The sequence below is a fragment of the Salvelinus alpinus genome, chromosome 4 (genome assembly GCF_045679555.1).
Source record: "Salvelinus alpinus chromosome 4, SLU_Salpinus.1, whole genome shotgun sequence".
NCBI classification, from domain to species: Eukaryota; Metazoa; Chordata; class Actinopteri; order Salmoniformes; family Salmonidae; genus Salvelinus; species Salvelinus alpinus.
The window spans coordinates 31,985,400-32,010,211 of NC_092089.1; the positions used below are offsets into that span (position 1 = coordinate 31,985,400).

The 24,812-nt window shown below is 36.7% G+C and overlaps 1 protein-coding gene across 1 annotated transcript in view; it reads left to right on the top strand.

Moving 5' to 3' along the window:
* The window catches only part of LOC139573307 (L-rhamnose-binding lectin CSL2-like), a 32,138-nt gene that overhangs the window by 6,464 nt on the left and 862 nt on the right, over positions 1 to 24,812 (top strand). The window lies entirely within an intron of this gene.

Sequence of the window (24,812 nt, forward strand, 5' to 3'; positions counted from 1 at the left end):
TGTTAACCTGTACTGTAGAAACATGACTGTAGTGTTAACCTGTACTGTAGAAACATGACTGTAGTGTTATCCTGTACTGTAGAAACATGACTGTAGTGTTAACCTGTACTGTAGAAACATGACTGTAGTGTTAACCTGTACTGTAGAAACATGACTGTAGTGTTAACCTGTACTGTAGAAACATGACTGTAGTGTTAACCTGTACTGTAGAAACATGACTGTAGTGTTAACTTGTACTGTAGAAACATGACTGTAGTGTTAACCTGTACTGTAGAAACATGACTGTAGTGTTAACCTGTACTGTAGAAACATGACTGTAGTGTTAACCTGTACTGTAGAAACATGACTGTAGTGTTAACCTGTACTGTAGAAACATGACTGTAGTGTTAACCTGTACTGTAGAAACATGACTGTAGTGTTAACCTGTACTGTAGAAACATGACTGTAGTGTTGACCTGTACTGTAGAAACATGACTGTAGTGTTAACCTGTACTATAGAAACATGACTGTAGTGTTAACCTGTACTGTAGAAACATGACTGTACTGTAGAAACATGACTGTAGTGTTAACTTGTACTATAGAAACATGACTGTACTGTAGAAACATGACTGTAGTGTTAACTTGTACTATAGAAACATGACTGTAGTGTTAACCTGTACTGTAGAAACATGACTGTAGTGTTAACCTGTACTGTAGAAACATGACTGTAGTGTTAACTTGTACTGTAGAAACATGACTGTAGTGTTAACTTGTACTGTAGAAACATGACTGTAGTGTTAACCTGTACTGTAGAAACATGACTGTAGTGTTAACCTGTACTGTAGAAACATGACTGTACTGTTAACCTGTACTGTAGAAACATGACTGTACTGTAGAAACATGACTGTAGTGTTAACCTGTACTGTAGAAACATGACTGTAGTGTTAACCTGTACTGTAGAAACATGACTGTAGTGTTAACCTGTACTGTAGAAACATGACTGTAGTGTTAACCAGTACTGTAGAAACATGACTGTAGTGTTAACCTGTACTGTAGAAACATGACTATAGTGTTAACCTGTACTGTAGAAACATGACTGTAGTGTTAACCTGTACTGTAGAAACATGACTGTAGTGTTAACCTGTACTGTAGCAACATCACTGTAGTGTTAACCTGTACTGTAGAAACATGACTGTAGTGTTAACTTGTACTGTAGAAACATGACTGTAGTGTTAACCTGTACTGTAGAAACATGACTGTAGTGTGAACCTGTACTGTAGAAACATGACTGTAGTGTTAACCTGTACTGTAGAAACATGACTGTAGTGTTAACCGGTACTGTAGAAACATGACTGTAGTTTTTACCTGTACTGTAGAAACATGACTGTAGTGTTAACCTGTACTGTAGAAACATGACTGTAGTGTTAACCTGTACTGTAGAAACATGACTGTAGTGTTAACCTGTACTGTAGAAACATGACTGTAGTTTTAACCTGTACTGTAGAAACATGACTGTAGTGTTAACTTGTACTGTAGAAACATGACTGTAGTGTTAACCTGTACTGTAGAAACATGACTGTAGTGTTAACCTGTACTGTAGAAACATGACTGTAGTGTTAACCTGTACTGTAGAAACATGACTGTAGTTTTAACCTGTACTGTAGAAACATGACTGTAGTGTTGACCTGTACTGTAGAAACATGACTGTAGTGTTAACCTGTACTATAGAAACATGACTGTAGTGTTAACCTGTACTGTAGAAACATGACTGTACTGTAGAAACATGACTGTAGTGTTAACTTGTACTATAGAAACATGACTGTAGTGTTAACCTGTACTGTAGAAACATGACTGTAGTGTTAACCTGTACTGTAGAAACATGACTGTAGTGTTAACCTGTACTGTAGAAACATGACTGTACTGTAGAAACATGACTGTAGTGTTAACTTGTACTATAGAAACATGACTGTAGTGTTAACCTGTACTGTAGAAACATGACTGTAGTGTTAACCGGTACTGTAGAAACATGACTGTAGTGTTAACCTGTACTGTAGAAACATGACTGTAGTGTTAACCTGTACTGTAGAAACATGACTGTAGTGTTAACCTGTACTGTAGAAACATGACTGTAGTGTTGACCTGTACTGTAGAAACATGACTGTAGTGTTAACCTGTACTATAGAAACATGACTGTAGTGTTAACCTGTACTGTAGAAACATGACTGTACTGTAGAAACATGACTGTAGTGTTAACTTGTACTATAGAAACATGACTGTAGTGTTAACCTGTACTGTAGAAACATGACTGTAGTGTTAACCTGTACTGTAGAAACATGACTGTAGTGTTAACTTGTACTGTAGAAACATGACTGTAGTGTTAACTTGTACTGTAGAAACATGACTGTAGTGTTAACCTGTACTGTAGAAACATGACTGTAGTGTTAACCTGTACTGTAGAAACATGACTGTACTGTTAACCTGTACTGTAGAAACATGACTGTAGTGTTAACCTGTACTGTAGAAACATGACTGTACTGTAGAAACATGACTGTAGTGTTAACCTGTACTGTAGAAACATGACTGTAGTGTTAACCTGTACTGTAGAAACATGACTGTAGTGTTAACTGGTACTGTAGAAACATGACTGTAGTTTTAACCTGTACTGTAGAAACATGACTGTAGTGTTAACCTGTACTGTAGAAACATGACTGTAGTGTTAACCTGTACTGTAGAAACATGACTGTAGTGTTAACCTGTACTGTAGAAACATGACTGTAGTGTTAACCGGTACTGTAGAAACATGACTGTAGTTTTTACCTGTACTGTAGAAACATGACTGTAGTGTTAACCTGTACTGTAGAAACATGACTGTAGTGTTAACCTGTACTGTAGAAACATGACTGTAGTGTTAACCTGTACTGTAGAAACATGACTGTAGTTTTAACCTGTACTGTAGAAACATGACTGTAGTGTTAACTTGTACTGTAGAAACATGACTGTAGTGTTAACCTGTACTGTAGAAACATGACTGTAGTGTTAACCTGTACTGTAGAAACATGACTGTAGTGTTAACCTGTACTGTAGAAACATGACTGTAGTTTTAACCTGTACTGTAGAAACATGACTGTAGTGTTGACCTGTACTGTAGAAACATGACTGTAGTGTTAACCTGTACTATAGAAACATGACTGTAGTGTTAACCTGTACTGTAGAAACATGACTGTACTGTAGAAACATGACTGTAGTGTTAACTTGTACTATAGAAACATGACTGTAGTGTTAACCTGTACTGTAGAAACATGACTGTAGTGTTAACCTGTACTGTAGAAACATGACTGTAGTGTTAACCTGTACTGTAGAAACATGACTGTACTGTAGAAACATGACTGTAGTGTTAACTTGTACTATAGAAACATGACTGTAGTGTTAACCTGTACTGTAGAAACATGACTGTAGTGTTAACCGGTACTGTAGAAACATGACTGTAGTGTTAACCTGTACTGTAGAAACATGACTGTAGTGTTAACCTGTACTGTAGAAACATGACTGTAGTGTTAACCTGTACTGTAGAAACATGACTGTAGTGTTGACCTGTACTGTAGAAACATGACTGTAGTGTTAACCTGTACTATAGAAACATGACTGTAGTGTTAACCTGTACTGTAGAAACATGACTGTACTGTAGAAACATGACTGTAGTGTTAACTTGTACTATAGAAACATGACTGTAGTGTTAACCTGTACTGTAGAAACATGACTGTAGTGTTAACCTGTACTGTAGAAACATGACTGTAGTGTTAACTTGTACTGTAGAAACATGACTGTAGTGTTAACTTGTACTGTAGAAACATGACTGTAGTGTTAACCTGTACTGTAGAAACATGACTGTAGTGTTAACCTGTACTGTAGAAACATGACTGTACTGTTAACCTGTACTGTAGAAACATGACTGTAGTGTTAACCTGTACTGTAGAAACATGACTGTACTGTAGAAACATGACTGTAGTGTTAACCTGTACTGTAGAAACATGACTGTAGTGTTAACCTGTACTGTAGAAACATGACTGTAGTGTTAACTGGTACTGTAGAAACATGACTGTAGTTTTAACCTGTACTGTAGAAACATGACTGTAGTGTTAACCTGTACTGTAGAAACATGACTGTAGTGTTAACCTGTACTGTAGAAACATGACTGTAGTGTTAACCTGTACTGTAGAAACATGACTGTAGTTTTAACCTGTACTGTAGAAACATGACTGTAGTGTTAACCTGTACTGTAGAAACATGACTGTAGTGTTAACCTGTACTGTAGAAACATGACTGTAGTGTTAACCTGTACTGTAGAAACATGACTGTAGTGTTAACCTGTACTGTAGAAACATGACTGTAGTGTTAACCTGTACTGTAGAAACATGACTGTAGTGTTAACCTGTACTGTAGAAACATGACTGTAGTGTTAACCTGTACTGTAGAAACATGACTGTAGTGTTAATCGGTACTGTAGAAACATGACTGTAGTGTTAACTTGTACTTTAGAAACATGACTGTAGTGTTAACCTGTACTGTAGAAACATGACTGTAGTGTTAACCTGTACTGTAGAAACATGACTGTAGTTTTAAACTGTACTGTAGAAACATGACTGTAGAGTTAACCTGTACTGTAGAAACATGACTAGTGTTAACCTGTACTGTAGAAACATGACTGTAGTGTTAACCTGTACTGTAGAAACATGACTGTAGTGTTAACCTGTACTGTAGAAACATGACTGTAGTGTTAACCTGTACTGTAGAAACATGACTGTAGTGTTAACCTGTACTGTAGAAACATGACTGTAGTGTTAACCTGTACTGTAGAGACATGACTGTAGTGTTAACCTGTACTGTAGAAACATGACTGTAGTGTTAACCTGTACTGTAGAAACATGACTGTAGTTTTAACCTGTACTGTAGAAACATGACTGTAGTGTTAACCTGTACTGAAGAAACATGACTGTAGTGTTAACCTGTACTGTAGAAACATGACTGTAGTGTTAACTTGTACTGTAGAAACATGACTGTAGTGTTAACCTGTACTGTAGAAACATGACTGTAGTGTTAACCTGTACTGTAGAAACATGACTGTAGTGTTAACCTGTACTGTAGAAACATGACTGTAGTGTTAACCTGTACTGTAGAAACATGACTGTAGTGTTGACCTGTACTGTAGAAACATGACTGTAGTGTTAACCTGTACTATAGAAACATGACTGTAGTGTTAACCTGTACTGTAGAAACATGACTGTACTGTAGAAACATGACTGTAGTGTTAACTTGTACTATAGAAACATGACTGTAGTGTTAACCTGTACTGTAGAAACATGACTGTAGTGTTAACCTGTACTGTAGAAACATGACTGTAGTGTTAACTTGTACTGTAGAAACATGACTGTAGTGTTAACTTGTACTGTAGAAACATGACTGTAGTGTTAACCTGTACTGTAGAAACATGACTGTAGTGTTAACCTGTATTGTAGAAACATGACTGTACTGTTAACCTGTACTGTAGAAACATGACTGTAGTGTTAACCTGTACTGTAGAAACATGACTGTACTGTAAAAACATGACTGTAGTGTTAACCTGTACTGTAGAAACATGACTGTAGTGTTAACCTGTACTGTAGAAACATGACTGTAGTTTTAACCTGTACTGTAGAAACATGACTGTAGTGTTAACCTGTACTGTAGAAACATGACTGTAGTGTTAACCTGTACTGTAGAAACATGACTGTAGTGTTAACCTGTACTGTAGAAACATGACTGTAGTGTTAACCTGTACTGTAGAAACATGACTGTAGTGTTAACCGGTACTGTAGAAACATGACTGTAGTGTTAACCTGTACTGTAGAAACATGACTGTAGTGTTAACCTGTACTGTAGAAACATGACTGTAGTGTTAACCTGTACTGTAGAAACATGACTGTAGTGTTGACCTGTACTGTAGAAACATGACTGTAGTGTTAACCTGTACTATAGAAACATGACTGTAGTGTTAACCTGTACTGTAGAAACATGACTGTACTGTAGAAACATGACTGTAGTGTTAACTTGTACTATAGAAACATGACTGTAGTGTTAACCTGTACTGTAGAAACATGACTGTAGTGTTAACCTGTACTGTAGAAACATGACTGTAGTGTTAACTTGTACTGTAGAAACATGACTGTAGTGTTAACTTGTACTGTAGAAACATGACTGTAGTGTTAACCTGTACTGTAGAAACATGACTGTAGTGTTAACCTGTACTGTAGAAACATGACTGTACTGTTAACCTGTACTGTAGAAACATGACTGTAGTGTTAACCTGTACTGTAGAAACATGACTGTACTGTAGAAACATGACTGTAGTGTTAACCTGTACTGTAGAAACATGACTGTAGTGTTAACCTGTACTGTAGAAACATGACTGTAGTGTTAACTGGTACTGTAGAAACATGACTGTAGTTTTAACCTGTACTGTAGAAACATGACTGTAGTGTTAACCTGTACTGTAGAAACATGACTGTAGTGTTAACCTGTACTGTAGAAACATGACTGTAGTGTTAACCTGTACTGTAGAAACATGACTGTAGTTTTAACCTGTACTGTAGAAACATGACTGTAGTGTTAACCTGTACTGTAGAAACATGACTGTAGTGTTAACCTGTACTGTAGAAACATGACTGTAGTGTTAACCTGTACTGTAGAAACATGACTGTAGTGTTAACCTGTACTGTAGAAACATGACTGTAGTGTTAACCTGTACTGTAGAAACATGACTGTAGTGTTAACCTGTACTGTAGAAACATGACTGTAGTGTTAACCTGTACTGTAGAAACATGACTGTAGTGTTAACCGGTACTGTAGAAACATGACTGTAGTGTTAACTTGTACTTTAGAAACATGACTGTAGTGTTAACCTGTACTGTAGAAACATGACTGTAGTGTTAACCTGTACTGTAGAAACATGACTGTAGTTTTAAACTGTACTGTAGAAACATGACTGTAGAGTTAACCTGTACTGTAGAAACATGACTAGTGTTAACCTGTACTGTAGAAACATGACTGTAGTGTTAACCTGTACTGTAGAAACATGACTGTAGTGTTAACCTGTACTGTAGAAACATGACTGTAGTGTTAACCTGTACTGTAGAAACATGACTGTAGTGTTAACCTGTACTGTAGAAACATGACTGTAGTGTTAACCTGTACTGTAGAGACATGACTGTAGTGTTAACCTGTACTGTAGAAACATGACTGTAGTGTTAACCTGTACTGTAGAAACATGACTGTAGTTTTAACCTGTACTGTAGAAACATGACTGTAGTGTTAACCTGTACTGAAGAAACATGACTGTAGTGTTAACCTGTACTGTAGAAACATGACTGTAGTGTTAACCTGTACTGTAGAAACATGACTGTAGTGTTAACCTGTACTGTAGAAACATGACTGTAGTGTTAACCTGTACTGTAGAAACATGACTGTAGTGTTAACCTGTACTGTAGAAACATGACTGTAGTGTTAACCTGTACTGTAGAAACATGACTGTAGTGTTAACCTGTACTGTAGAAACATGACTGTAGTGTTGACCTGTACTATAGAAACATGACTGTAGTGTTAACCTGTACTGTAGAAACATGACTGTACTGTAGAAACATGACTGTAGTGTTAACCTGTACTGTAGAAACATGACTGTAGTGTTAACTTGTACTGTAGAAACATGACTGTAGTGTTAACTTGTACTGTAGAAACATGACTGTAGTGTTAACCTGTACTGTAGAAACATGACTGTAGTGTTAACCTGTACTGTAGAAACATGACTGTACTGTTAACCTGTACTGTAGAAACATGACTGTAGTGTTAACCTGTACTGTAGAAACATGACTGTACTGTAAAAACATGACTGTAGTGTTAACCTGTACTGTAGAAACATGACTGTAGTGTTAACCTGTACTGTAGAAACATGACTGTAGTGTTAACCTGTACTGTAGAAACATGACTGTAGTTTTAACCTGTACTGTAGAAACATGACTGTAGTGTTAACCTGTACTGTAGAAACATGACTGTAGTGTTAACCTGTACTGTAGAAACATGACTGTAGTGTTAACCTGTACTGTAGAAACATGACTGTAGTGTTAACCTGTACTGTAGAAACATGACTGTAGTGTTAACCTGTACTGTAGAAACATGACTGTAGTTTTAACCTGTACTGTAGAAACATGACTGTAGTGTTAACCGGTACTGTAGAAACATGACTGTAGTGTTAACTTGTACTTTAGAAACATGACTGTAGTGTTAACCTGTACTGTAGAAACATGACTGTAGTGTTAACCTGTACTGTAGAAACATGACTGTAGTTTTAAACTGTACTGTAGAAACATGACTGTAGAGTTAACCTGTACTGTAGAAACATGACTAGTGTTAACCTGTACTGTAGAAACATGACTGTAGTGTTAACCTGTACTGTAGAAACATGACTGTAGTGTTAACCTGTACTGTAGAAACATGACTGTAGTGTTAACCTGTACTGTAGAAACATGACTGTAGTGTTAACCTGTACTGTAGAAACATGACTGTAGTGTTAACCTGTACTGTAGAGACATGACTGTAGTGTTAACCTGTACTGTAGAAACATGACTGTAGTGTTAACCTGTACTGTAGAAACATGACTGTAGTTTTAACCTGTACTGTAGAAACATGACTGTAGTGTTAACCTGTACTGAAGAAACATGACTGTAGTGTTAACCTGTACTGTAGAAACATGACTGTAGTGTTAACTTGTACTGTAGAAACATGACTGTAGTGTTAACCTGTACTGTAGAAACATGACTGTAGTGTTAACCTGTACTGTAGAAACATGACTGTAGTGTTAACCTGTACTGTAGAAACATGACTGTAGTGTTAACCTGTACTGTAGAAACATGACTGTAGTGTTGACCTGTACTGTAGAAACATGACTGTAGTGTTAACCTGTACTATAGAAACATGACTGTAGTGTTAACCTGTACTGTAGAAACATGACTGTACTGTAGAAACATGACTGTAGTGTTAACTTGTACTATAGAAACATGACTGTAGTGTTAACCTGTACTGTAGAAACATGACTGTAGTGTTAACCTGTACTGTAGAAACATGACTGTAGTGTTAACTTGTACTGTAGAAACATGACTGTAGTGTTAACTTGTACTGTAGAAACATGACTGTAGTGTTAACCTGTACTGTAGAAACATGACTGTAGTGTTAACCGGTACTGTAGAAACATGACTGTAGTGTTAACCTGTACTGTAGAAACATGACTGTACTGTTAACCTGTACTGTAGAAACATGACTGTAGTGTTAACCTGTACTGTAGAAACATGACTGTACTGTAAAAACATGACTGTAGTGTTAACCTGTACTGTAGAAACATGACTGTAGTGTTAACCTGTACTGTAGAAACATGACTGTAGTTTTAACCTGTACTGTAGAAACATGACTGTAGTGTTAACCTGTACTGTAGAAACATGACTGTAGTGTTAACCTGTACTGTAGAAACATGACTGTAGTGTTAACCTGTACTGTAGAAACATGACTGTAGTGTTAACCGGTACTGTAGAAACATGACTGTAGTGTTAACCTGTACTTTAGAAACATGACTGTAGTGTTAACCTGTACTGTAGAAACATGACTGTAGTGTTAACCTGTACTGTAGAAACATGACTGTAGTGTTAACCTGTACTGTAGAAACATGACTGTAGTGTTAACCTGTACTGTAGAAACATGACTGTAGTGTTAACCTGTACTGTAGAAACATGACTGTAGTGTTAACTTGTACTATAGAAACATGACTGTAGTGTTAACCTGTACTGTAGAAACATGACTGTAGTGTTAACCGGTACTGTAGAAACATGACTGTAGTGTTAACCTGTACTGTAGAAACATGACTGTAGTGTTAACCTGTACTGTAGAAACATGACTGTAGTGTTAACCTGTACTGTAGAAACATGACTGTAGTGTTGACCTGTACTGTAGAAACATGACTGTAGTGTTAACCTGTACTATAGAAACATGACTGTAGTGTTAACCTGTACTGTAGAAACATGACTGTACTGTAGAAACATGACTGTAGTGTTAACTTGTACTATAGAAACATGACTGTAGTGTTAACCTGTACTGTAGAAACATGACTGTAGTGTTAACCTGTACTGTAGAAACATGACTGTAGTGTTAACTTGTACTGTAGAAACATGACTGTAGTGTTAACTTGTACTGTAGAAACATGACTGTAGTGTTAACCTGTACTGTAGAAACATGACTGTAGTGTTAACCTGTACTGTAGAAACATGACTGTACTGTTAACCTGTACTGTAGAAACATGACTGTAGTGTTAACCTGTACTGTAGAAACATGACTGTACTGTAGAAACATGACTGTAGTGTTAACCTGTACTGTAGAAACATGACTGTAGTGTTAACCTGTACTGTAGAAACATGACTGTAGTGTTAACTGGTACTGTAGAAACATGACTGTAGTTTTAACCTGTACTGTAGAAACATGACTGTAGTGTTAACCTGTACTGTAGAAACATGACTGTAGTGTTAACCTGTACTGTAGAAACCTGACTGTAGTGTTAACCTGTACTGTAGAAACATGACTGTAGTTTTAACCTGTACTGTAGAAACATGACTGTAGTGTTAACCTGTACTGTAGAAACATGACTGTAGTGTTAACCTGTACTGAAGAAACATGACTGTAGTGTTAACCTGTACTGTAGAAACATGACTGTAGTGTTAACCTGTACTGTAGAAACATGACTGTAGTGTTAACCTGTACTGTAGAAACATGACTGTAGTGTTAACCTGTACTGTAGAAACATGACTGTAGTGTTAACCTGTACTGTAGAAACATGACTGTAGTGTTAACCGGTACTGTAGAAACATGACTGTAGTGTTAACTTGTACTTTAGAAACATGACTGTAGTGTTAACCTGTACTGTAGAAACATGACTGTAGTGTTAACCTGTACTGTAGAAACATGACTGTAGTTTTAAACTGTACTGTAGAAACATGACTGTAGAGTTAACCTGTACTGTAGAAACATGACTAGTGTTAACCTGTACTGTAGAAACATGACTGTAGTGTTAACCTGTACTGTAGAAACATGACTGTAGTGTTAACCTGTACTGTAGAAACATGACTGTAGTGTTAACCTGTACTGTAGAAACATGACTGTAGTGTTAACCTGTACTGTAGAAACATGACTGTAGTGTTAACCTGTACTGTAGAGACATGACTGTAGTGTTAACCTGTACTGTAGAAACATGACTGTAGTGTTAACCTGTACTGTAGAAACATGACTGTAGTTTTAACCTGTACTGTAGAAACATGACTGTAGTGTTAACCTGTACTGAAGAAACATGACTGTAGTGTTAACCTGTACTGTAGAAACATGACTGTAGTGTTAACCTGTACTGTAGAAACATGACTGTAGTGTTAACCTGTACTGTAGAAACATGACTGTAGTGTTAACCTGTACTGTAGAAACATGACTGTAGTGTTAACCTGTACTGTAGAAACATGACTGTAGTGTTAACCTGTACTGTAGAAACATGACTGTAGTGTTAACCTGTACTGTAGAAACATGACTGTAGTGTTGACCTGTACTATAGAAACATGACTGTAGTGTTAACCTGTACTGTAGAAACATGACTGTACTGTAGAAACATGACTGTAGTGTTAACCTGTACTGTAGAAACATGACTGTAGTGTTAACTTGTACTGTAGAAACATGACTGTAGTGTTAACTTGTACTGTAGAAACATGACTGTAGTGTTAACCTGTACTGTAGAAACATGACTGTAGTGTTAACCTGTACTGTAGAAACATGACTGTACTGTTAACCTGTACTGTAGAAACATGACTGTAGTGTTAACCTGTACTGTAGAAACATGACTGTACTGTAAAAACATGACTGTAGTGTTAACCTGTACTGTAGAAACATGACTGTAGTGTTAACCTGTACTGTAGAAACATGACTGTAGTGTTAACCTGTACTGTAGAAACATGACTGTAGTTTTAACCTGTACTGTAGAAACATGACTGTAGTGTTAACCTGTACTGTAGAAACATGACTGTAGTGTTAACCTGTACTGTAGAAACATGACTGTAGTGTTAACCTGTACTGTAGAAACATGACTGTAGTGTTAACCTGTACTGTAGAAACATGACTGTAGTGTTAACCTGTACTGTAGAAACATGACTGTAGTTTTAACCTGTACTGTAGAAACATGACTGTAGTGTTAACCGGTACTGTAGAAACATGACTGTAGTGTTAACTTGTACTTTAGAAACATGACTGTAGTGTTAACCTGTACTGTAGAAACATGACTGTAGTGTTAACCTGTACTGTAGAAACATGACTGTAGTTTTAAACTGTACTGTAGAAACATGACTGTAGAGTTAACCTGTACTGTAGAAACATGACTAGTGTTAACCTGTACTGTAGAAACATGACTGTAGTGTTAACCTGTACTGTAGAAACATGACTGTAGTGTTAACCTGTACTGTAGAAACATGACTGTAGTGTTAACCTGTACTGTAGAAACATGACTGTAGTGTTAACCTGTACTGTAGAAACATGACTGTAGTGTTAACCTGTACTGTAGAGACATGACTGTAGTGTTAACCTGTACTGTAGAAACATGACTGTAGTGTTAACCTGTACTGTAGAAACATGACTGTAGTTTTAACCTGTACTGTAGAAACATGACTGTAGTGTTAACCTGTACTGAAGAAACATGACTGTAGTGTTAACCTGTACTGTAGAAACATGACTGTAGTGTTAACTTGTACTGTAGAAACATGACTGTAGTGTTAACCTGTACTGTAGAAACATGACTGTAGTGTTAACCTGTACTGTAGAAACATGACTGTAGTGTTAACCTGTACTGTAGAAACATGACTGTAGTGTTAACCTGTACTGTAGAAACATGACTGTAGTGTTAACCTGTACTGTAGAAACATGACTGTAGTGTTAACCTGTACTGTAGAAACATGACTGTAGTGTTAACTTGTACTATAGAAACATGACTGTAGTGTTAACCTGTACTGTAGAAACATGACTGTAGTGTTAACCGGTACTGTAGAAACATGACTGTAGTGTTAACCTGTACTGTAGAAACATGACTGTAGTGTTAACCTGTACTGTAGAAACATGACTGTAGTGTTAACCTGTACTGTAGAAACATGACTGTAGTGTTGACCTGTACTGTAGAAACATGACTGTAGTGTTAACCTGTACTATAGAAACATGACTGTAGTGTTAACCTGTACTGTAGAAACATGACTGTACTGTAGAAACATGACTGTAGTGTTAACTTGTACTATAGAAACATGACTGTAGTGTTAACCTGTACTGTAGAAACATGACTGTAGTGTTAACCTGTACTGTAGAAACATGACTGTAGTGTTAACTTGTACTGTAGAAACATGACTGTAGTGTTAACTTGTACTGTAGAAACATGACTGTAGTGTTAACCTGTACTGTAGAAACATGACTGTAGTGTTAACCTGTACTGTAGAAACATGACTGTACTGTTAACCTGTACTGTAGAAACATGACTGTAGTGTTAACCTGTACTGTAGAAACATGACTGTACTGTAGAAACATGACTGTAGTGTTAACCTGTACTGTAGAAACATGACTGTAGTGTTAACCTGTACTGTAGAAACATGACTGTAGTGTTAACTGGTACTGTAGAAACATGACTGTAGTTTTAACCTGTACTGTAGAAACATGACTGTAGTGTTAACCTGTACTGTAGAAACATGACTGTAGTGTTAACCTGTACTGTAGAAACCTGACTGTAGTGTTAACCTGTACTGTAGAAACATGACTGTAGTTTTAACCTGTACTGTAGAAACATGACTGTAGTGTTAACCTGTACTGTAGAAACATGACTGTAGTGTTAACCTGTACTGAAGAAACATGACTGTAGTGTTAACCTGTACTGTAGAAACATGACTGTAGTGTTAACCTGTACTGTAGAAACATGACTGTAGTGTTAACCTGTACTGTAGAAACATGACTGTAGTGTTAACCTGTACTGTAGAAACATGACTGTAGTGTTAACCTGTACTGTAGAAACATGACTGTAGTGTTAACCGGTACTGTAGAAACATGACTGTAGTGTTAACTTGTACTTTAGAAACATGACTGTAGTGTTAACCTGTACTGTAGAAACATGACTGTAGTGTTAACCTGTACTGTAGAAACATGACTGTAGTTTTAAACTGTACTGTAGAAACATGACTGTAGAGTTAACCTGTACTGTAGAAACATGACTAGTGTTAACCTGTACTGTAGAAACATGACTGTAGTGTTAACCTGTACTGTAGAAACATGACTGTAGTGTTAACCTGTACTGTAGAAACATGACTGTAGTGTTAACCTGTACTGTAGAAACATGACTGTAGTGTTAACCTGTACTGTAGAAACATGACTGTAGTGTTAACCTGTACTGTAGAGACATGACTGTAGTGTTAACCTGTACTGTAGAAACATGACTGTAGTGTTAACCTGTACTGTAGAAACATGACTGTAGTTTTAACCTGTACTGTAGAAACATGACTGTAGTGTTAACCTGTACTGAAGAAACATGACTGTAGTGTTAACCTGTACTGTAGAAACATGACTGTAGTGTTAACCTGTACTGTAGAAACATGACTGTAGTGTTAACCTGTACTGTAGAAACATGACTGTAGTGTTAACCTGTACTGTAGAAACATGACTGTAGTGTTAACCTGTACTGTAGAAACATGACTGTAGTGTTAACCTGTACTGTAGAAACATGACTGTAGTGTTAACCTGTACTGTAGAAACATGACTGTAGTGTTGACCTGTACTATAGAAACATGACTGTAGTGTTAACCTGTACTGTAGAAACATGACTGTACTGTAGAAACATGACTGTAGTGTTAACCTGTACTGTAGAAACATGACTGTAGTGTTAACTTGTACTGTAGAAACATGACTGTAGTGTTAACTTGTACTGTAGAAACATGACTGTAGTGTTAACCTGTACTGTAGAAACATGACTGTAGTGTTAACCTGTACTGTAGAAACATGACTGTACTGTTAACCTGTACTGTAGAAACATGACTGTAGTGTTAACCTGTACTGTAGAAACATGACTGTACTGTAAAAACATGACTGTAGTGTTAACCTGTACTGTAGAAACATGACTGTAGTGTTAACCTGTACTGTAGAAACATGACTGTAGTGTTAACCTGTACTGTAGAAACATGACTGTAGTTTTAACCTGTACTGTAGAAACATGACTGTAGTGTTAACCTGTACTGTAGAAACATGACTGTAGTGTTAACCTGTACTGTAGAAACATGACTGTAGTGTTAACCTGTACTGTAGAAACATGACTGTAGTGTTAACCTGTACTGTAGAAACATGACTGTAGTGTTAACCTGTACTGTAGAAACATGACTGTAGTTTTAACCTGTACTGTAGAAACATGACTGTAGTGTTAACCGGTACTGTAGAAACATGACTGTAGTGTTAACTTGTACTTTAGAAACATGACTGTAGTGTTAACCTGTACTGTAGAAACATGACTGTAGTGTTAACCTGTACTGTAGAAACATGACTGTAGTTTTAAACTGTACTGTAGAAACATGACTGTAGAGTTAACCTGTACTGTAGAAACATGACTAGTGTTAACCTGTACTGTAGAAACATGACTGTAGTGTTAACCTGTACTGTAGAAACATGACTGTAGTGTTAACCTGTACTGTAGAAACATGACTGTAGTGTTAACCTGTACTGTAGAAACATGACTGTAGTGTTAACCTGTACTGTAGAAACATGACTGTAGTGTTAACCTGTACTGTAGAGACATGACTGTAGTGTTAACCTGTACTGTAGAAACATGACTGTAGTGTTAACCTGTACTGTAGAAACATGACTGTAGTTTTAACCTGTACTGTAGAAACATGACTGTAGTGTTAACCTGTACTGAAGAAACATGACTGTAGTGTTAACCTGTACTGTAGAAACATGACTGTAGTGTTAACTTGTACTGTAGAAACATGACTGTAGTGTTAACCTGTACTGTAGAAACATGACTGTAGTGTTAACCTGTACTGTAGAAACATGACTGTAGTGTTAACCTGTACTGTAGAAACATGACTGTAGTGTTAACCTGTACTGTAGAAACATGACTGTAGTGTTGACCTGTACTGTAGAAACATGACTGTAGTGTTAACCTGTACTATAGAAACATGACTGTAGTGTTAACCTGTACTGTAGAAACATGACTGTACTGTCGAAACATGACTGTAGTGTTAACTTGTACTATAGAAACATGACTGTAGTGTTAACCTGTACTGTAGAAACATGACTGTAGTGTTAACCTGTACTGTAGAAACATGACTGTAGTGTTAACTTGTACTGTAGAAACATGACTGTAGTGTTAACTTGTACTGTAGAAACATGACTGTAGTGTTAACCTGTACTGTAGAAACATGACTGTACTGTTAACCTGTACTGTAGAAACATGACTGTAGTGTTAACCTGTACTGTAGAAACATGACTGTACTGTAAAAACATGACTGTAGTGTTAACCTGTACTGTAGAAACATGACTGTAGTGTTAACCTGTACTGTAGAAACATGACTGTAGTGTTAACCTGTACTGTAGAAACATGACTGTAGTGTTAACCTGTACTGTAGAAACATGACTGTAGTGTTAACCTGTACTGTAGAAACATGACTGTAGTGTTAACCGGTACTGTAGAAACATGACTGTAGTGTTAACCTGTACTGTAGAAACATGACTGTAGTGTTAACCTGTACTGTAGAAACATGACTGTAGTGTTAACCGGTACTGTAGAAACATGACTGTAGTGTTAACCTGTACTTTAGAAACATGACTGTAGTGTTAACCTGTACTGTAGAAACATGACTGTAGTGTTAACCTGTACTGTAGAAACATGACTGTAGTGTTAACCTGTACTGTAGAAACATGACTGTAGTGTTAACCTGTACTGTAGAAACATGACTGTAGTGTTAACCTGTACTGTAGAAACATGACTGTAGTGTTAACCTGTACTGTAGAAACATGACTGTAGTGTTAACCTGTACTGTAGAAACATGACTGTAGTGTTAACCTGTACTGTAGAAACATGACTGTAGTTTTAACCTGTACTGTAGAAACATGACTGTAGTCTTAACCTGTACTGTAGAAACATGACTGTAGTGTTAACCTGTACTGTAGAAACATGACTGTTGTGTTAACCTGTACTGTAGAAACATGACTGTAGTGTTAACCTGTACTGTAGAAACATGACTGTAGTGTTAACCTGTACTGTAGAAACATGACTGTAGTGTTAACCTGTACTGTAGAAACATGACTGTAGTTTTAACCTGTACTGTAGAAACATGACTGTAGTGTTAACCTGTACTGTAGAAACATGACTGTAGTGTTAACCTGTACTGTAGAAACTAGACTGTAGTTTTAACCTGTACTGTAGAAACATGACTGTAGTGTTAACTTGTACTATAGAAACATGACTGTAGTGTTAACCTGTACTGTAGAAACATGACTGTAGTGTTAACCTGTACTGTAGAAACATGACTGTAGTGTTAACCTGTACTGTAGAAACATGACTGTAGTGTTAACCTGTACTGTAGAAACATGACTGTAGTGTTAACTTGTACTATAGAAACATGACTATAGTGTTAACCTGTACTGTAGAAACATGACTGTAGTGTTAACCTGTACTGTAGAAACATGACTGTAGTGTTAACCTGTACTGTAGAAACATGACTGTAGTGTTAACCTGTACTGTAGAAACATGACTGTAGTGTTAACCTGTACTGTAGAAACATGACTGTAGTGTTAACCTGTACTGTAGAAACATGACTGTAGTGTTAACCTGTACTGTAGAAACATGACTGTAGTATTAACCGGTACTGTAGAAACATGACTGTAGTGTTAACCTGTACTTTAGAAACATGACTGTAGTGTTAACCTGTACTGTAGAAACATGACTGTAGTGTTAACCTGTACTGTAGAAACATGACTGTAGTGTTAACCTGTACTGTAGAAACATGACTGTAGTTTTAACCTGTACTGTAGAAACATGACTGTAGTGTTAACCTGTACTGTAGAAACATGACTGTAGTGTTAACCTGTACTGTAGAAACTAGACTGTAGTTTTAACCTGTACTGTAGAAACATGACTGTAGTGTTAACTTGTACTATAGAAACATGACTGTAGTGTTAACCTGTACTGTAGAAACATGACTGTAGTGTTAACCTGTACTGTAGAAACATGACTGTAGTGTTAACCTGTACTGTAGAAACATGACTGTAGTGTTAACCTGTACTGTAGAAACATGACTGTAGTGTTAACCTGTACTGTAGAAACATGACTGTAGTGTTAACCTGTACTGTAGAAACATGACTGTAGTGTTAACTTGTACTATAGAACCATGACTATAGTGTTAACCTGTACTGTAGAAACATGACTGTAGTGTTAACCTGTACTGTAGAAACATGACTGTAGTGTTAACCTGTACTGTAGAAACATGACTGTAGTCTTAACCTGTACTGTAGAAACATGACTGTAGTGTTAACCTGTACTGTAGAAACATGACTGTTGTGTTAACCTGTACTGTAGAAACATGACTGTAGTGTTAACCTGTACTGTAGAAACATGACTGTAGTGTTAACCTGTACTGTAGAAACATGACTGTAGTGTTAACCTGTACTGTAGAAACATGACTGTAGTTTTAACCTGTACTGTAGAAACATGACTGTAGTGTTAACCTGTACTGTAGAAACATGACTGTAGTGTTAACCTGTACTGTAGAAACTAGACTGTAGTTTTAACCTGTACTATAGAAACATGACTGTAGTGTTAACCTGTACTATAGAAACATGACTGTAGTGTTAACCTGTACTGTAGAAACATGACTGTAGTGTTAACCTGTACTGTAGAAACATGACTGTAGTGTTAACCTGTACTGTAGAAACATGACTGTAGTGTTAACCTGTACTGTAGAAACATTACTGTAGTGTTAACTTGTACTATAGAAACATGACTATAGTGTTAACCTGTACTGTAGAAACATGACTGTAGTGTTAACCTGTACTGTAGAAACATGACTGTAGTGTTAACCTGTACTGTAGAAACATGACTGTAGTGTTAACCTGTACTGTAGAAACATGACTGTAGTGTTAACCTGTACTGTAGAAACATGACTGTAGTGTTAACCTGTACTGTAGAAACATGACTGTAGTGTTAACCTGTACTGTAGAAACATGACTGTAGTATTAACCGGTACTGTAGAAACATGACTGTAGTGTTAACCTGTACTTTAGAAACATGACTGTAGTGTTAACCTGTACTGTAGAAACATGACTGTAGTGTTAACCTGTACTGTAGAAACATGACTGTAGTGTTAACCTGTACTGTAGAAACATGACTGTAGTTTTAACCTGTACTGTAGAAACATGACTGTAGTGTTAACCTGTACTGTAGAAACATGACTGTAGTGTTAACCTGTACTGTAGAAACATGACTGTAGTGTTAACCTGTACTGTAGAAACATGACTTTAGTGTTAACCTGTACTGTAGAAACATGACTGTAGTTTTAACCTGTACTGTAGAAACATGACTGTAGTGTTAACCTGTACTGTAGAAACATGACTGTAGTGTTAACCTGTACTGTAGAAACTAGACTGTAGTTTTAACCTGTACTGTAGAAACATGACTGTAGTGTTAACTTGTACTATAGAAACATGACTGTAGTGTTAACCTGTACTGTAGAAACATGACTGTAGTGTTAACCTGTACTGTAGAAACATGACTGTAGTGTTAACCTGTACTGTAGAAACATGACTGTAGTGTTAACCTGTACTGTAGAAACATGACTGTAGTGTTAACCTGTACTGTAGAAACATGACTGTAGTGTTAACCTGTACTGTAGAAACATGACTGTAGTGTTAACTTGTACTATAGAACCATGACTATAGTGTTAACCTGTACTGTAGAAACATGACTGTAGTGTTAACCTGTACTGTAGAAACATGACTGTAGTGTTAACCTGTACTGTAGAAACATGACTGTAGTCTTAACCTGTACTGTAGAAACATGACTGTAGTGTTAACCTGTACTGTAGAAACATGACTGTTGTGTTAACCTGTACTGTAGAAACATGACTGTAGTGTTAACCTGTACTGTAGAAACATGACTGTAGTTTTAACCTGTACTGTAGAAACATGACTGTAGTTTTAACCTGTACTGTAGAAACATGACTGTAGTTTTAACCTGTACTGTAGAAACATGACTGTAGTGTTAACCTGTACTGTAGAAACATGACTGTAGTGTTAACCTGTACTGTAGAAACTAGACTGTAGTTTTAACCTGTACTGTAGAAACATGACTGTAGTGTTAACTTGTACTATAGAAACATGACTGTAGTGTTAACCTGTACTGTAGAAACATGACTGTAGTGTTAACCTGTACTGTAGAAACATGACTGTAGTGTTAACCTGTACTGTAGAAACATGACTGTAGTGTTAACCTGTACTGTAGAAACATTACTGTAGTGTTAACTTGTACTATAGAAACATGACTATAGTGTTAACCTGTACTGTAGAAACATGACTGTAGTGTTAACCTGTACTGTAGAAACATGACTGTAGTGTTAACCTGTACTGTAGAAACATGACTGTAGTGTTAACCTGTACTGTAGAAACATGACTGTAGTGTTAACCTGTACTGTAGAAACATGACTGTAGTGTTAACCTGTACTGTAGAAACATGACTGTAGTGTTAACCGGTACTGTAGAAACATGACTGTAGTGTTAACCTGTACTTTAGAAACATGACTGTAGTGTTAACCTGTACTGTAGAAACATGACTGTAGTGTTAACCTGTACTGTAGAAACATGACTGTAGTGTTAACCTGTACTGTAGAAACATGACTGTAGTTTTAACCTGTACTGTAGAAACATGACTGTAGTGTTAACCTGTACTGTAGAAACATGACTGTAGTGTTAACCTGTACTGTAGAAACATGACTGTAGTGTTAACCTGTACTGTAGAAACATGACTGTAGTGTTAACCTGTACTGTAGAAACATGACTGTAGTGTTAACCTGTACTGTAGAAACATGACTGTAGTGTTAACCTGTACTGTAGAAACATGACTGTAGTGTTAACCTGTACTGTAGAAACATGACTGTAGTGTTAACCTGTACTGTAGAAACATGACTGTAGTGTTAACCTGTACTGTAGAAACATGATTGTAGTGTTAACCTGTACTGTACAAACATGACTGTAGTGTTAACTTGTACTATAGAAACATGACTGTAGTGTTAACCTGTACTGTAGAAACATGACTGTAGTGTTAACCTGTACTGTAGAAACATGACTGTAGTTTTAACCTGTACTTTAGAAACATGACTGTAGTGTTAACCTGTACTGTAGAAACATGACTGTAGTTTTAACCTGTACTGTAGAAACATGACTTTAGTGTTAACCTGTACTGTAGAAACATGACTGTAGTTTTAACCTGTACTGTAGAAACATGACTGTAGTGTTAACCTGTACTGTAGAAACATGACTGTAGTGTTAACCTGTACTGTAGAAACTAGACTGTAGTTTTAACCTGTACTGTAGAAACATGACTGTAGTGTAAACTTGTACTATAGAAACATGACTGTAGTGTTAACCTGTACTGTAGAAACATGACTGTAGTGTTAACCTGTACTGTAGAAACATGACTGTAGTGTTAACCTGTACTGTAGAAACATGACTGTAGTGTTAACCTGTACTGTAGAAACATGACTGTAGTGTTAACTTGTACTATAGAACCATGACTATAGTGTTAACCTGTACTGTAGAAACATGACTGTAGTGTTAACCTGTACTGTAGAAACATGACTGTAGTGTTAACCTGTACTGTAGAAACATGACTGTAGTTTTAACCTGTACTGTAGAAACATGACTGTAGTGTTAACCTGTACTGTAGAAACATGACTGTAGTGTTAACCTGTACTCTAGAAACATGACTGTTGTGTTAACTTGTACTATAGAAACATGACTATAGTGTTAACCTGTACTGTAGAAACATGACTGTAGTGTTAACCTGTACTGTAGAAACTAGACTGTAGTTTTAACCTGTACTGTAGAAACTAGACTGTAGTTTTAACCTGTACTGTAGAAACATGACTGTAGTGTTAACTTGTACTATAGAAACTAGACTGTAGTTTTAACCTGTACTGTAGAAACATGACTGTAGTGTTAACTTGTACTGTAGAAACATGACTGTAGTGTTAACCTGTACTGTAGAAACATGACTGTAGTGTTAACCTGTACTGTAGAAACATGACTGTAGTGTTAACCTGTACTGTAGAAACATGACTGTAGTGTTAACTTGTACTATAGAAACATGACTATAGTGTTAACCTGTACTGTAGAAACATGACTGTAGTGTTAACCTGTACTGTAGAAACATGACTGTAGTTTTAACCTGTACTGTAGAAACATGACTGTAGTGTTAACCTGTACTGTAGAAACATGACTGTAGTGTTAACTTGTACTATAGAAACATGACCATAGTGTTAACCTGTACTGTAGAAACATGACCATAGTGTTAACCTGTACTGTAGAAACATGACTGTAGTTTTAACCTGTACTGTAGAAACATGACTGTAGTTTTAACCTGTACTGTAGAAACATGACTGTAGTGTTAACCTGTACTGTAGAAACATGACTGTAGTGTTAACCTGTACTGTAGAAACATGACTGTAGTGTTAACCTGTACTGTAGAAACATGACTGTAGTGTTAACCTGTACTGTAGAAACATGACTGTAGTGTTAACCTGTATTGTAGAAACATGACTATAGTTTTAACCTGTACTGTAGAAACAAGACTGTCGTGTTAACCTGTACTGTAGAAACATGACTGTAGTTTTAACCTGTACTGTAGAAACATGACTGTCGTGTTAACCTGTACTGTAGAAACATGACTGTAGTTTTAACCTGTACTGTAGAAACATGACTGTAGTGTTAACCTGTACTGTAGAAACATGACTGTAGTGTTAACCTGTACTGTAGAAACATGACTGTAGTGTTAACCTGTACTGTAGAAACATGACTGTAGTGTTAACCTGTACTGTAGAAACATGACTGTAGTGTTAACCGGTACTGTAGAAACATGACTGTAGTGTTAACCTGTACTTTAGAAACATGACTGTAGTGTTAACCTGTACTGTAGAAACATGACTGTAGTGTTAACCTGTACTGTAGAAACATGACTGTAGTTTTAACCTGTACTGTAGAAACATGACTGTAGTGTTAACCTGTACTATAGAAACATGACTGTAGTGTTAACCTGTACTGTAGAAACATGACTGTAGTGTTAACCTGTACTGTAGAAACATGACTGTAGTTTTAACCTGTACTGTAGAAACATGACTGTAGTGTTAACCTGTACTGTAGAAACATGACTGTAGTTTTAACCTGTACTGTAGAAACATGACTGTAGTGTTAACCTGTACTGTAGAAACATGACTGTAGTGTTAACCTGTACTGTAGAAACATGACTGTAGTGTTAACCTGTACTGTAGAAACATGACTGTAGTTTTAACCTGTACTGTAGAAACATGACTGTAGTGTTAACCTGTACTGTAGAAACATGACTGTAGTTTTAACCTGTACTGTAGAAACATGACTGTAGTGTTAACCTGTACTGTAGAAACATGACTGTAGTTTTAACCTGTACTGTAGAAACATGACTGTAGTGTTAACCTGTACTGTAGAAACATGACCGTAGTGTTAACCTGTACTGTAGAAACTAGACTGTAATTTTAACCTGTACTGTAGAAACATGACTGTAGTGTTAACTTGTACTATAGAAACATGACTGTAGTGTTAACCTGTACTGTAGAAACATGACTGTAGTTTTAACCTGTACTGTAGAAACATGACTGTAGTGTTAACCTGTACTATAGAAACATGACTGTAGTGTTAACCTGTACTGTAGAAACATGACTGTAGTGTTAACCTGTACTGTAGAAACATGACTGTAGTTTTAACCTGTACTGTAGAAACATGACTGTAGTGTTAACCTGTACTGTAGAAACATGACTGTAGTTTTAACCTGTACTGTAGAAACATGACTGTAGTGTTAACCTGTACTGTAGAAACATGACTGTAGTGTTAACCTGTACTGTAGAAACATGACTGTAGTGTTAACCTGTACTGTAGAAACATGACTGTAGTTTTAACCTGTACTGTAGAAACATGACTGTAGTGTTAACCTGTACTGTAGAAACATGACTGTAGTTTTAACCTGTACTGTAGAAACATGACTGTAGTGTTAACCTGTACTGTAGAAACATGACTGTAGTTTTAACCTGTACTGTAGAAACATGACTGTAGTGTTAACCTGTACTGTAGAAACATGACTGTAGTGTTAACCTGTACTGTAGAAACTAGACTGTAGTTTTAACCTGTACTGTAGAAACATGACTGTAGTGTTAACTTGTACTATAGAAACATGACTGTAGTGTTAACCTGTACTGTAGAAACATGACTGTAGTGTTAACCTGTACTGTAGAAACATGACTGTAGTGTTAACCTGTACTGTAGAAACATGACTGTAGTGTTAACCTGTACTGTAGAAACATGACTGTAGTGTTAACCTGTACTGTAGAAACATGACTGTAGTGTTAACCTGTACTGTAGAAACATGACTGTAGTGTTAACTTGTACTATAGAACCATGACTATAGTGTTAACCTGTACTGTAGA